This window comes from Bubalus bubalis, chromosome 18 (genome assembly GCF_019923935.1).
Source record: "Bubalus bubalis isolate 160015118507 breed Murrah chromosome 18, NDDB_SH_1, whole genome shotgun sequence".
NCBI lineage: Eukaryota > Metazoa > Chordata > Mammalia > Artiodactyla > Bovidae > Bubalus > Bubalus bubalis.
In genome coordinates this window covers 37,709,404-37,725,066 of record NC_059174.1, presented here as the reverse complement: position 1 = coordinate 37,725,066, position 15,663 = coordinate 37,709,404, and the positions used below count along the sequence as shown (strand labels likewise).

At 47.1% G+C, this 15,663-nt stretch overlaps 1 protein-coding gene across 3 annotated transcripts in view; it reads right to left on the bottom strand.

Annotated features, from left to right (window-relative positions):
• The window catches only part of ZFHX3 (zinc finger homeobox 3), a 288,156-nt gene that overhangs the window by 252,344 nt on the left and 20,149 nt on the right, over positions 1 to 15,663 (bottom strand). The window contains exon 1 of one of the 3 annotated variants that reach the window (XM_044932120.2): positions 8,312 to 8,442. The exons of the other annotated variants lie outside the window; for them this stretch is intronic. The gene's annotated coding sequence lies outside the window, so the exon portion shown is untranslated. Of the gene's footprint in view, positions 1 to 8,311; positions 8,443 to 15,663 lie in introns of those variants that run through there. 3 annotated transcript variants of the gene reach the window in all.

Genomic DNA, 15,663 nt, shown 5'->3' with positions numbered 1-15,663 from the left:
CTCCCAGACACCTCAGAGGCCTGACAGGTAGAACCAGTAAGGACCCTGAGTTCCTTCCCTTTAATTCGACACCAAGCTGCAGACAAGGTAAAGGCCTGGTCAGGCCTGCCTTTGCTACAGGCACAGATTTAACAGGTAACCCACAGGCAGGTGATCTATGGCCTCTGCATCATCATCAGAAATACAAAGGATTACACACAAGTTGGCATGTTACTGCAACCAAAACTTATTGTCATCGCTAACCAAAACAATACCTCTTCAGTGAGTTTTGCAAGTTTCGCACTTCCATATGGAATCAACAGTTTTTCTGACATACGTGTTGCAAATTCTGTCCCCCGGCTCTGAAAGGCCCCAGCTCTTCCCAGGGCAGCTGTCTGACGTGACACCCACAGCCTACTCAGCAGTGACAGGCAGGCACTCTCCTCACTCCATCCTGGACACTCTTGACAAATAAACCCACTCTCAGAAAAGACAATTCTTCCCTTCCAGTTCTCCATAACTAGTCTTGTCTCATCTGGAAAGCGTAACTGGCAACAGCCAAAAGGATAAACATTTAAAAATAAATCAGGGAATGCTAACCCCTTTCCTACTCCTCCCCTTAGCCACTTTCCAAGTCAGAGGCCAGTCCCCTGGCGCTTACTGAGCTGGCTGGTAAATTACAAAGACCCCATCCAGCCAAACTGGTTGTTTCTCTCTCTCTCCCCTACACACACACACACACACACACACACACACACACAAACACATACACACACTCTCTCTCTCTCTCTCCAGTGCTGCTCCTTTTACTTCAGCAAAGGTAAATATGATCTCTGAGCTAAGAGACAGCGAATGTCAGCATTCTAACTTGTAGCTAAACCTGGGCTCTTGTCTTCACAGCACAACTGGGTCGAGGCAGATTTGGGTATTCTTCCAGAGCCTTCTATTTTTATTAAATTATACATACACATTGATTTTTAAAACTAGTGCTTAAATAACCTTGAGGCTTTAACAAAGAAAAAGCCAGAAGAGGGCACAAAACAAAAACAAAAGTCCCTGAAATAAGCAAGGAAACATTTGGAGCTGAACTGCACTGCATGCCCTGAATTCACCCCATTCTTTCTAGGCAGTTATATTTAGGGGCCTGGTACCTGCTGGGTGGCCAGGCCCTCCTGGGTATGGTACAGAATGCACGCTTTCCTCAGAACAGCCCACACTCACCTCCAGAACGATTAGAGGCTGGTGTGCCAACAAGGCCTAACAGATGTTCTGATTCACATTTCTCTGTCACAAACCTCAAGGCCTCCATCTCTTGCTACAATGCTAATTCCATGGATTAATTTTTACCCCCCAAATCGTAGGTGGGATGCTATCTGATTTACTTCCCCAACCTCCCCAGCTCAGAACCTAAGTCTATCAATGACAATTTTAAAAAGATATAAATGAGGAACCATTTAAAGAAGAAAAAAAAAAAACTGTAATAGAGAGCTTTCTTCAAATTTCAGTTACAAAGCCCAAGTTTTCAGAAAGCAAAAATAAAGACCTTGCCTTAAAACAGCTTTAAAACATTAGGTGAGGAGCTTGTTTAAAAAAAAAAAGAAAGATATATATATATATATATATATATATATATATATATATATAAAATTTCTGAAAGGGCCAAGAGAATTTGCCATGCAAGACTTTTATACCCAGGGGGATTCTTACATTTGTGTTTCTAAACCTTGAAATCGAGAATTTTAATGAAAAGGCAGACAGATTCTTAAGGACAGCATCAAAATCAGGGTCTATATACATTACAGGAGAGAGGTGCTTTGTCTGCGCCCAGGAAAAAGAGGTGGGCTATTCTGCTCATGGGCCATCCCCACTGTCTGACCCATCCCTCTGCCTGCAGCCTGATGCAAACCGCTGAATTCTTGGAGGGGAAGCAGGTTGAAAGGAGAAGAAAGGAAAAAGGAAACGAGGGAGGAAAGAAAAGGGGGAGGGGAATGTGGCCTTTCTATATATAAAATCATGGTTTAAAAAAAATTCTCAACACAGCCTGTTCCACAGTGCGTACCAACAGCACCCGCCATACATGCATTAAAACAGTCCCTGAAGCACCAGGAGCACAGTAAAACAGAACCAGAATTTTTTTTTTAATGAATCCAAATTGCATTTGGATTTGTGATTCCTTCCTATCAAGCGACCACTTCTTCGGGGCAGGATCCTAAGAGAGAAACAAAAGATGACCCTTTTCACACTTCCCCCGGATGATCCCAGAATCCCATTGTCTTATCTTTTCCTTTTAGTGCATTTTTTGTCCGAAATTTGTGGTAAGCTCACTTAAGAGCCCCAAGCTGAAATTTCACATCTCCTCCAAGTCAGCCGGTGTTTTTGAGAATCTGGATTTCTATTGAGGCCATTCCAATCGTCAGTAAGGCCTACGGTAAAATGCGCTTGCTTCATGCTGTTCCGTTTGTCTCTCTGCAGACAAATAGAAACTGTGAAATTTAAAGAATGGGTGGGAAAAAAAAATCTAAAACAAAGAGGTTAAAAAAATAGGACAAATGTTTTTGCTTTTGTGTCTCCCTGGAGCAATTGTTTGGGGGAGTCTGCATTGACAATAACCATGAGAAGGCCATCTAAAGGCGATGCGCACACAAGGGGACTCCTTGCCTGCTGCCTTTGGTCTGGGAGAAAAAGCACCTTAGCTCCGTTCTCCAGGAACAAAAGGCCAGGGCCACGGAAGGGGGGAGAGGTTACTGGGGCTTTCACATGAAGCCAAGTGTCAATGCAGCTTCATTTTTCACCCGTCTTAGTTGGAAAGCAGCTCAGTGAACTTCCTAATGACTGCTTTTCCCTCTCTCCCTATTATTTCTAAAGCTAAAAGAACAAAACAATAATATTTTTTTTAACCTAAAACCCATCATCCTATTAGAGGAAAGCCTTGGGGGCCTACACACTCAGTTTTTCCTCCTTCCTCTCCTCACTCTATTTTTTTTTTCTTTTGGAGGAGGGGTTCCATTCCGATTGTAGATCACATGGAAATAAGAGACACTGGACACTGCGGTCATTTTCAGTAACACCAGAATGGCCTTTATGTCTACAAAAAGGCAGGGAACAGAAAAATAAACGCAAAAGGAGAAAAAAACTGAACAGGGATAGAAGGTGGTGAGGGAGAGACTGTGGGGCAACGCCTGGAAACGTTTTCTTTTTTTCACAGCATGAAGTCCCTAAAGTCAGCTTCAGATTTGCAACTGAATCAAAGTCATCATTATGAGATTAGGGGGTTTTTTTTGGAGGGGGGAGTTGCTACATGGAGATGTGGACAATAAGGATGTACTAAAGACATAGACAAGGTGTGTGTGTATGGGGGATCCTTCAAAGAAAGAAAGCTGAGGTGAATGACTACATGCCATGAAAATACCAGGGCAAGTGGATGTCGGAGTGTTTAACCAGATTGGAAGCTGGAAACATCTTCCCCAGCGGGCAAACCCTAGGACGAAGCAGTGACACGAAAGCCTCAGCCTTTGAACCCAGACCTGGCAGCTTAGAAATGTGTCCCCTCTTCCCCAGGCAGCCACAGGCTCTGGCTGAAATGCGAGGTGGGGGTAGGGATGTGAGGGCCCTGCGAAGAAGCACAATAAACAACTCAAATATGAACGGAAATGACATCAGCAAAGTGAAGGGCCTGTTTATTGCAGATCAAAACAAAACAAACTTCCAAACCTTTTGTGTACACAAGATAACTCTATAAAAAGCCCTCCTAAAATGTCACCAGGGTCGACATATCAGTATGCCAAGAAAACAGATGACAGTTACTGTGGGGGGGGGGGGGGGTGCCATGGGAGGAGGCAGGGATGATAAAGGGAAGACGATGGGAGGGGATATAAAACCAGAAGGGGCCAAAAACCCAGCTGACTATTTCCCCCCTCTGCGGATCCTTAATATTTATTGGTGTTTATAATCTAAAAGCCATGCTCTGTGTTTCACTTAATACAAGGCCAGACAGTGCTGTCTAATGAGGCAGCATTACAATCAGCTTGTAATACTGAATTTTTAATGCTGCCAAGGATTCTGTTACATAATAATATGAAAAACAGAAGCTGAAAGTGGGTTCATGGTCACAGGACACTGGAGGTCCCAGGCAGGCAAGTGCCATGGGCCTGCCTTCTCTCCCCTCTGCCCATCCCCACCTCCAGATTTGCATGCTGGCCCTCCATCCCTATACTGGAGGTGGGTATGAAAACCAAGAGGATTTCTTAGGAAATCTACTTTTTAAATTATTATTACTCTCCTCCCTGATCCAAAGTCTTATTTTAAGAGTTTGAATTCTACCTTATCTGGGGTTAGAGGTCTCAAATTAAAAAAAAAAAATTGTGTGTGTGTCGGGGGGGCGGAAGGTGTGAAGAGAAAAGGAACACAGGAGTTGGGGGGATGGTTTATTTTAAGCAAACTGAACAATTTGAAAAAAAAATCACAGAGGGAAAAAGAAATAAGATGCTGGGGGGCGGGGGAGAGATGAAGTCTGCCGACCATATTCACAGCCGCTGTACTCAGTTTACATGGGTGTAATTTAAAAGCATATATATACAGCCGCCGTTGCTTCTTTCTGTAATACCCCAAGACTGTAAATCTATAACCACTGCAATGATTTAGTGATTAAAAACATGATAACATATTGTGTAACTGCAAACCACAGAACCCCTGCCAACTCTCCTCTAAGATAAAGGAAAAAAATACAGAATATGTGTTGCTTGCAGCGATCTTCCTAAATCCAAAGATTTTAATAAAGGAAACTATACAATAGACAAATCGGGAAAGGGTGAGTGAATTCTGTGAAGCCAGCAAAGGAAGGCAGGGGGAAAAAAAGGCAGCTTTATGTGGGATTCTTTTCCTTGTACTAACAAATTACGACCTAAACATGCCTTTTCTTTTCTCTCTCTCTCTCTTTTTTTTAATAGTTTGCTGTAACTGGAATAACTGGTCCTGTGTGCTGTCTTGCATATTCAAAGCTGCTTTGTAATCGGATCTGGAGATCCAACCTTATTTGCCTGAACTCAATAGGGTTGTTTTTTTTTTTTTTTCCCTCCCCCTCCTCCCTTGTTTTGTTTTGGATTTGGTATTGTAGGTTTTCTGTTCTTGCTGGGAGCAGACATCTATGCAGGCAGAGGCTCTGGTGCCTTTAAGCTACAGAGCAAACACCTGAGAGGGGGAAGGCCCAATTTGTAACATGGCAGGAGGAGCCTAAAATATACACACACACAAAATAAAATCAAAGCAGCTGTAGGGGTTTTGGCCTCTGAGCAGCTGACCTGACCCCATTCTGTATATTCTTTTATTTCCCTGTTGCAGGATTCCTGCACCTTGGGTCAGATTCAAACTCAATGTGACCCTGAGGAGAAGGCAGTCACCAAGCCCTGGAAAACTGCTCCATATTTAATGGGGGGCGGGGTGGGGGGGAGTACTGTAACTGCAATGCATTTAGACTCCCACAATGTAGACACCCACACAGTACATAAACGTACACACACATACGCACACGTGTGCGTGTGTGCACCCATGTGTCAGAACTGCCAGATCTTGGGGCCAGTTCCCACACAGAGGCCCTGGACTCTTCTTGCAGCACCCCAGAATCTTCATGTCTACAATTCTACCCATAAACACACGCGTGCACAGACCAACCCTCCTCCAGAGACTGTATGTTTAAAAAGTCCGCAGATCTGAATTGCCTCCTCTCTGGACCTGAGTAGGGCAGTTTATTCAGAGAAATCAATAGGAAAGAGCATTTGCAAATATTTATATAAGCCTTGTGCGTTTCAGCATTAAGTAATTAAAAACTAGAACTCAGGCAAGGGGGAAGGGAGGAGACACAGACAGAGGAAGGCGGCTGGCCTACAGTGGGTTTTCCTGCCCACACCTCACCTCCCCAAACCGCAATCCTTTCAAAACTGACTCGGTGTACACTTTTTATGAAATCCTGCTTGTGCACCATTTGCTAGACTATTTCAAAATCATCTCCAAATATGGATTCACCTACCACCAAGCTTTCAAGCCTGACTGTAAGATAAGTGTCTGTATTCTCTCTCTCTCTCATATGCACACACACAGCAATCCTTACTTTTGACACTGCTTCAGTCTCTGGTGGAATACTCTCTCTCGGATTCTTCTCTCTAAATTCCTTGCACTAGTTAAAGATCTTTCACATTATAAGATAAGCAGAGGGCGGCCGAAGTGGTAATTCAATAAGTGAATTCCTATCCCCTCATTTCCCCCCCAATACTTTCCACTCCCAACCTATATAGGATACCAACACTTTGGGGGTTCAATACCGGAAACCCCCACATGTAAATAGATTCACCAAAAAAAAAAAAAAAAGTACAGTAAAATGAAGGAGTTCTAAAATGAGCCACAATCCAGTGGACTTCCTCTATATTATTCCGGACAGCTGGCAGTAAATTCTGCTTGCACTGTTTCTAAATCTCCTCTAAGAAGCCAAGCAAGGCACTAGAGCACCCACGCTGCACATATTGTAGAAATTTACAGTAAATGTAGGTACAAGATTGCAGCACGCTGCCCTATCGATTATGCAGATTGTGATCAATCTTCTCCCCCTCTCCCATTTCCCAAGCCTCTTTCCACAGACCTCCAAATAAGTTGGTCTGGAACTAGCCATTCTCCCAAAGTAGGGAGAAAAAAAGTAATTTTTTAAAAAACATAATAAATCCTCAAGTGTCCCCACTGAAAGGGCTCGAGTCTCTTTTTTTTAATTTCAAAGTGAATTTATGTTCTGTAATTTGCATTACAGCCAAGCGATCACCGTATGTCATATTCTTCAAAGGTACTTAACAACCCCCCTTTTAAAAGTCACCAGAACTGGAGGCCAGAAAAAGGCAATCAGCCCCCTTCTTCCATATAGTCCCTTAGATCAAGTTTCAATAATTGAGACCAATAAAAATTGTCATATTTACCCTGCTTCAAAGCAACAAGGGGGAAAAGTTGAGTGGGTGATTTTTTGCAAGCACTTGTAATCAAAGAATTTGCCACATTCGAAGGAACTGCACATTTTGCCAAAGTCAGAGTCTGAGCAACAGATTAATTGGCAAAGTAAAATGTATTTTTTTATAGCTCCACAAAAAGCCTACTGATTCCATACACAATTTAAATACCCGGCATAAAATACACTTAGCTCTACTCTCCAACAGATACGCAAAAAGATGTACATGAAAATGCGTAATGTAAAAATCAGGAACGTGTTTTTTGCATCTAATGGGGAAAATACATGGAAAAGAGGAATGAAACAGGACGAGGGGTAAAAGAGGGGAACGGAACGTAAACAATCCCAGATTCGCGTGAGCAAAAAGAGAAAAGAAAGAGAAAAGGGGGAGTTAAAAAAAAAAAAACAAGCAGGGATCCTCTGATGTGTCTCAACTCAGCTCGGCAAGGAGAGGCCGGCCAGGCGACGTCTGGTCCCGGCCGGCGGCGCAGCCTCGAGCCCCCGGGAGCCCCTAGTGTCCAGGGCAGAGCCCCCTCAGGGCGTTCGCGGCGCTGCTAGTGGGGCAGGGCGGAGAGCGCGCAGGTAGAAGGTCGGGCGGCCACGTCGCCCCTTCGCCCTCTCTCGGACCCCAAGGCTCCGGTCTGGCGGCCGTGTCCCCGGCCAGTGGAGCACTGGCGCGGAAGGCGGCCGGCCAGCCGGCCGGCCAGCGGCGGCGGCGACGGCTGCCGGCCGGGTGCGCGCCCCGCGCGGCGGCTCAGCTCGGGGCTCCGGCGCCTCCCGGGGTGGGGCAAAGTTGGGGGCCGGGGGCGGCGGGGGCGGGGGCACTCTGCACCGCGAACCTCCCCCCCCGCCCCGCGCCGACCGCCGCCTTTGTCTCGGCGCCCGGACCCCGGCCGCCCTCCCGCCCTCAGCCCGCGCCCCGGCCGGCCCTGCCCGGAGGCGCCTCCAAAGTCGCCGCGCGGGCCTCGCCCCGGGCGCCTCCACCCTCTCGGGGGGTCGCCGGCAGCCGGCGGCGGCGGCGCGGGGGCCGGGGAGGAGGGGGCGGCCCAGGGCTCCGTGGCGGCGGCGGCGGCGGCGGGAGGAGGAGGAAGAAGAAGAGAAAGAGAAAGTTTGGCGCAGGGGGAAGGCGAGCGGGACGCAGCGAGCGAGCAGGGCGCGGGCGCGGGGAGCGCGGGCGGCGGCGGCCGGGCGCGGGAGCCGGGAGGGGGCAGGACGAGCCCCATGCAAAGCAGCCCCGGCGCCCCGAGGAGCCCCGCGTCCGGGCGGTGGCGGCGGGAGGAGGAGGAGGAGCAGGCGGCGGCGGCGGCGGCGGGAAAAAAAAAAAAAAAAAAAGAGGGAAAAGTTGCCACTTACGCGGTTGCTTCTCCGGCGGCGGCGGCTGCAGCGGCGCTGCTGGCGGCGGCGGCGGCGGCGGCGGGAGCTGGCGGCGCTTTTAATCCCGAAAAGAGGCGCTCGGGCCGCGGAGCCCATCAAGGCAGCAGCGGCGGCTGGCGGGGGTCGGCTGCGGCGGAGGACGCGCTGCTGGCGGCGGCGGCGGCGGCGGCGGCGGCGGAGCTGGAGCGCGCTCGGCGGAGCCCGGGGCGGGAGGCGGCCGCAGCCGGGGAGCCGGAGCCGCCGCCGCCGCTGCCGCCGAGCAGCATGGTTGGCGGGGAGTTTACAGCCCCCGGAGCGGGCAGGGGCCACGGAGGAGAAGCGGCGGCGGCGGCGGCAGCGGCTCTAGGCTGTAATTGGGATGCAAAGCAGGCGGTGGCGGCGGCGGCTGCGGCCGGGAGGAGGAGGAGGAGGCGGCGGCGGCGGCGGCGGCGGCTGCAGCGGTCGGAGGGGACGCGCTGGAAGTGGGAGCTGATGAGTGAAAAGAAAAAAAAGTCTTTGGATCTTTATTCTGCTAATTAGTTTCCTGCAAAAAATGGCTGTGATTAATTCAGTGCGCATGTGCTTCATTACCCAGGCACGACGGGAAGGGCTAATTAGCCACCTTCTGGATCAATAAGATTCAGCAAAAAAGAAAAGGGGGAGGTGGAGGGAGGCAGAGGGGAGGAAGGGAGGGAAAAAAAAAAAAAAAACAGGGGAAAGTGATGAGCAGGGCGAGGAGAGCAGGAAGAGAGGATGGGAGAAGAGCCCAGGAAGAGGGAGAGAGGCACCAAAAGTTTATGCATGTATTAAAAACACATACACACACACACACGACACACACGCGCGCGCGCGCGCACACACACACACACATACACACACACACCGAGAAGTGAAATGCAGAGAACCAACAATAGGAACCTGGCTAAGATTTTTTTTTCTTTCCTTTCTTTTTTTCTCTCTTTTCTTTCGCTCTTGTTTTTTCTTCCCCCCTTTCCTTTTCTTTCTTTCATTTTTTGGCAAACGCAGAAATGCTTAAATTAAATAGGAAGACAGCATCCTCAAAGAGGAAGGGGGGGCATTAAAGGAGTGGGACAGCTTAAAGCAAAGATTTAAGTGAAAGAACAGAGAAAGAGCAGAGACTTAGAATAGAAACCACTTTAAATTGCAAATCGGAGATTTTTTTTTAAAGGAGGAAAATTACCTCCCCCCACAATCAGAGGACAAATGGAGAAAATATGGAGAAAACTTTAACACGTACCATAGACTAGACAAAAAGATATAATATGTTAATTTTGTCTTCTGAAATAAGACGCAATCAATCTTCTCTGGTTCTTTAGAAGGAGGGGGAAAAGAGGAGTGATGATTAGAAGAAATAAAAGGGGGAAAGTGAATCAGAACTGAAAAGGGGTAACTTAAAGAAAGACTTGGAAACAAGTCCAACTTTCTACCTTTCTGGACTTAGGAGAAAAGTAAAATCAATTTTCTCGTGTAAAACCTGGAAAGCAGATGTTTTCAAAACACAGGAAGCTATTTTGCCATCAAAAGCAGGGATGTAATAAAGGCAGTGAAAAATAATTTCAGACTAAATTCGTAAGAAAGAAAGCCAATATATTTAAATAGCGAGGAAAGGTCTAGAGAGTGTGTGTGTGTGTGTGTGTGTGTGTGTGTGGTGGTGTGGTGGTGTGGTGATGTGGGGGGTGGGAATTACATACTCTTTCCCTAAATGCCAAAAAAAAAAAGTCTTACAGCTACCTCCAAGAGTTTGGAGCAGAGTCTCAGAAGCCAAAGGGCTTGAAATGAGAGGATGGATTTCAGATAAAGACTAGGCGCGGTACATCCCACCAGAGCCCGAAGGAGATCCCTAGAATCAAAGACAGCATCCAGGGACCCTGCTACTGTACCGATTCCTAGTACATCAAAGCCATCACTTAGGCGGGTGCATGATACCTCCAAAAAGCAAGCAAACAAACGCAGGAAGAACAGGAGTCTCTCTCTCTCTCCCCCCCCTTTCTTTCCCTTTTTTCTCCCCCCCCCTTTTAAATCCTAGCCTTAGCGTCACTGCTACTGCAATAGATTTTTTTAAATGACAAGTATGCATTCATGCAAGTTCTAAATATAAACTAGTACCATTGAAATTACAATATCTGGAATAAAATAAAATGCAATTTGCACTTTAAATGATCTGCAAACAAATGTAAAAACATTTATGTTTTTGAAGGCATTATTCATGCACCCTGTAACATCAGGTAGAGAACGCACACTAAAACTTATTTTTTTGTAGAAAAATTTTTTTTGTCCCAGCCTTGCTGCATTATTTATTTTAGAAGGAATTGGGGAATTAATCGGGAAATCTGTTTGATTAGAAGGGAATTCTTCATTTTGAGAGATTTCCCAATGCTCTTAAGAGCGTACAGCTTCTTAGTCAAGACTAGGAGGAGAAAACCGGTTTAGGATTTTGCAGGGTTACCTCATCTAATCCTTCTGAATTCACTCTGGGAATAATGCTGTTTTATTTAGAAAAAAAAATACATTTAGAGAAATCGGGGGTTTCCTCTCTATGAGCCAAATCTGGATTGCCATTCAAACTTTTCCTGGCTGCTTTCCATGCGGGACAGTAGATCAATAAAGCCAAGTCCAGCCTGGCTTGCTACAGGTTTCACCAGTCAGTGCTTGCAAAACCTTTGTCATTTTCTAAAAATAAAAAAGCTAAAAGTTATTGTAGAAGAAGGGGCTTTTTTTTGTCCTCTGCACAATGTGTCTTTTGTGAGGTTAATGCCATTCTGGGCTCTCGATAGCCCTGGACAATGGGAACTCTCCAGGAGTCTGCAAAGACTCTGGCTTTCTTCTTGCTTGATTTTTTTTCTAAAGGGAAGGATGAAACATTCCTACAGTCCAAACACAACTTCTACTTTGATTAAATAAATATTTATCTTTATTGTAGCCATTGTATATTTTTACCTTCAGTTTGTCCAGTTTCTGATTATTATTTTAAATTTTTCATTGGCAACAGTTAATCTTTTTTTTTTTTCCCTTTCAGTCCAAAGTGCAGGTCAGTGTAAAATGTAGCTGACTGAAGGAAGACTGGTAAATTCTGAATTTTCCCATTATACATCAGGTAAGGAAAATTGTTCAGACCCTCAGGAGTATATTTGCTTCCTCTTTATCTGTCTTCACAAATCTTCATAAATCTGTTTTTTTTTTTTAGGATGTATCAGAATTCAATTTCTCCTTGTAAATGTTGAAATCTCACTTAAATGCTATGTATTTGTTGTTTGTTTTTTTTTTAATGTAAGTAGTATTAGAAGCGAACTTGTAGCTTGTTTCTTATACAAAACGGCATGGAAGAAATCAGTCTCTCCAGTGGTACAGACGATTTGAGGGAAATTCTGGATATAAATGTATTTTGTGTTGCAGTATAGGAAAATGTCAGCTTAATCTGGTAAATACTTATGCTAATTTCACTGAGTGAATTCGTTATAAGGAGGAGAGGTACCAAGCTCGTATCACTGAATAATGCTTAGGCGATAATCCAGCATCTATATGGATTACTTTATGTACAGAATGAAAAAAGGAACCAAGAAATTCAGAATCTAAATCCTTCATTTAGCTGGCAAGGGGACAGAAAATATTAGACCAATCTGTTTTTAAACAATTTACAGTAGGAAGGGAAAGTGGAAAGTAGGCTAAATATTGCATTGATGTGTATATTTCCCTGCCTCTCGCTCAAGTGCATGGCTGTATATATAAACACAAAGATATCTGCATAAATGAGTACATAAATATACATTTGGATGACTTCAGATGTCTGTGCATCCCTGTGTGTGCATAAGTACATGTGCACACAGATATACAAGGTGTACACAAATGTAGGTAGTGGACAGGGGTGTGCTTTCCGGCTGGGGGGTTCCATTTCCAGATCTGTCTGAACCTCCTTTTCTTGCAACTATAATATAGAAATTTCGGTTTAATGCTGAAGAAGTGGATGGTAAATTTGATTAAGAATCTGCTCCCCTGCAATTTTCAGAGTCTGGGGTTGCAATGTGAGCATCTGTTATTTGGTCACATTGGGCTCAAAGATGCGATGGGCCAAAGATGCGATGGGCCAGTCTTTTTTAAGGGGGAAGGGAGGGGAACGGGATCTTAGGAGATTTCACTCCCAAAGAGCCTAGCTCTGGGCCCTGGGTTCTCTGCTGCTGGGGGACTGGGGACACAAAAACAAAAAAGGGAGGAGGAAGAAAAAAAGAAAACCTCATGTGGAGGCATGGGAGGTTGAAAGGACGCTTCTCCGTACAACTCCAGAGCTAGATCTAAGAGAAGGGTTGCAGGGTGAAGAATGTGCGGTCCCTTTTTGAATGTGTATTGTTATTCTAAGTCTATTGTATGTACGTGTTACTGTCCTTTCATTTGCCACGACAACATATGGATTCCATAAATGCAGACATGCCGAAGTGCATCTGTCTGGGTAGTTAACACGATCCAAACATCCCTCTTCGTTCCGCTAACTTCGGCTCTTCCTCCAGCTCTCAGGCAGCGCTCCGGGCCGACTGGCCCGTGCCCCAGCCTTACAGCGCCCCGCAGTCTTGCCCTTTTGTGGTCTCCTGGTGGGATCCAAGGTGCCGCGCGGAGGAGGCGGGCTGCTCGGCAGTGCCGAGGTCAGAGGCGCCGCTGCTGCCGGCCCCTGAGCGCATGGGGAGGAAAGGGTTAAGCTGCCCGAGCCTCGGGAAGGGGCTGCGCTCATTCCGGAGCGAGGTGCAGCCACCAGCAGCTGTGATTTAGGGGTCAAGTCCGAGATCACCTTTCTCCTGCCTCTGGAAATGGCAGAAGATGAGGTAGGGAGGGAGAGACAGGAGAGAGAGACAGCCTGGAGCGGCACTTTGGCGCTCCAGCCATCCGTTCCCTCCCCCCACCCTGCAGCCTACCTCCTGACCCCTAGACAAATCGAACGGTTCCCCCTTTCTCCTAAGGGTGCAGGGCGAGGTGCCTCTGAGCATCTAGAACGGCTCCACCCTCAAGTCTGTCCTGCGGCTAAAACCACTGTGCCCTGAACCTCAACCACCGATGAGAAAGTTTGCTCCTAATGTACCAGACAGTGAGCAGCTAGATATGGGTAGAAACTGCTCCCCGTTTATAAAAAAAATCAGGGGTGCCCTTGGCAGAATGGGGAACTTTGGATGTTGGCACCAACTCCTCAGACTCAGGTTGCGCTCCTCACAGTGGAGGACAGATGTACACAGTGGTGCCCATTACTTGCAGCTTCTTGCTTTGTGCCCGCATTCTTGGTCAAAGAAAGCTCCCCCCACCCCGCCCCAACTCAGGCAGCCTGGAGAATACTTTTGTAAAAATATTTGTCATGCCTGAAAGATAACCATAACCCAATTCAGATTTGTTTCTGAGGCATTTCACTGGAAAAGAGCAAAGCGACTGGAGTCCCCTTTTGTTTTGGCGCCCTGCAGGTGTGCCAAGGGGTGGGTCTCAGCGCCCAGGTGGTGTCTGGGGACTGTAGGGGGACACATATGATGCCCAGAGAAGGATCTCTGACTGAGAAAGAGTTTCCCAAATCCACCCCGGCCAGGCTGGACTTCAGGACAACGACCGCTCTTTTGGAAAGTTATTCCAAGAAAAGGAGTTTCTGGTGGGAAAAGAGCTGGCTTGAAATGACAGTCAGGGGAACTAGATCCCTGGGGGACAGAAGGCAGGTGTGTGTCGGGGTAGGGGGTGGGGGGTGTGGAGAGTAGCAAGGGAGAGAAGTGAGCTAGGAGGTCCACATACAAGGGCGCCGCCGGGGAGACTCCGCGACTCGTTCCCCAGACACTCTCTCCAGCTGCCAGAGCAGAGCCAGGGCGAATCACCCCGATTTCAGCTTCTGCTTCCAGGGCCAAGAGCGCGGACCAGCTGGTCCAGAAGGCAGCTGAGGGATGTCTTCAGAGCCCCACCGCCCCTTACCCCGCCAGAGCCTCCAAACCGCGGAAATCAAACCAAATTGGCCGCTAGAATCTAGAGAGGTTTCATCCCTGGGGCAAGGGGGAGGGAACAGACTTTTTTTTTTCCTTTTGAACTCCCGATTCAAAAGAGACCACAACCTACTCTGGAGTGCCATCCCTAGTACATGGATTGTGGGTATATTTCATTCTTTCATTCTTTTTTCCCTATTTCTCAGAAGTAAAAACCTTTAAAGAATTAGCCCCAAACTTGGAGCGCCCGGGTCCTTGAAAGAGTTCCAAATGATAAAGCCTGCCCTTCATTTCCAATACATGGCACATTGTAAAAATGCAGGGCAACCAGACAGTTCCAGGGTTTGAGTCGGATTCCTAGTTTCCCCAGCACCTTTGCAATGGAAATCTGAAATCCAGCCTTGGGGCAGGAGGCGCCTGGGAGCTGGTGGCTCCCCTAGGTTTTGCACCGCCCACACCACCAGCAAGCGCTGACTCCCCTTTTGGTGACCTGGTGCCAGAAGTTTGCAGTACATCTAAAGCCTGGGGCGGGTGAAGCGGAGAGAGAGAACTAACCTCTTAACGCAACAAAGTGAACAACTCGAGGACAAGAGACCCTCGGTCAGGCTATATTCTCTTTGGGGAATTCCAAGAGCATAACTTGGGCGGGGGGGATGATGACCAAGGGTTCTGATTGCCAGCTGGAGGCAGGAAAAAGGAATCATTGAGAGGAACGTGAGGCGGGCTGGGGAGCAAGGCGGCGAATGGGTAACAGACCTGGCGCCTTTTCCCCCCAGAGCCCGCTAGGACCGGTGTGGGGAGTCGGTGCCCATGGTAGCACGTGCATTGTTGACACGCAGACACGCAGGCATGCGCTAATGGAGGGATGCGCGGCTGAGCAATCCCCGATGCCTGCATTTCTTGCAGACATGGCTTGTTTAATAGCCTGGGAATTGAGTGCCTGATATTCAACCCCCCCCCCTTTTTTTTTTTTGCTGAGAATGTAAAAGGGACCTATACTGTGTATGTATTCTGAAGAAACATGTGCATTTTTTTGACAAATACCTAGCGCCATAATATTTCTGATTTAAGGGGCGAGGGAAATCTTTGAAGTGAAGGAAATCAGTGGGGGACGAACCATCTTTTCCTGATTTTTTTGTGCCTCTCCTCAAAGCCAGTAATGGGATTTAAAATGAGAGATTCCTAGTTCTCATCCTCCCTCCCGTTCCATTTCACTCTCTTGGCCCCAGAAAACATCTGTGGCAACCAACTGCCCGTCTAAGGGGACAGTTTAAAGAGAAACAAGGTTTGGGGCGCGCATCAACTTTCCATTTCTTTTTCAAATGAAGCTGGAAAAAAATTCAAAGGACAATTTAAGCACCAAACGACATCGAACAGATATTTTTCCAAAGCAAAAATTTT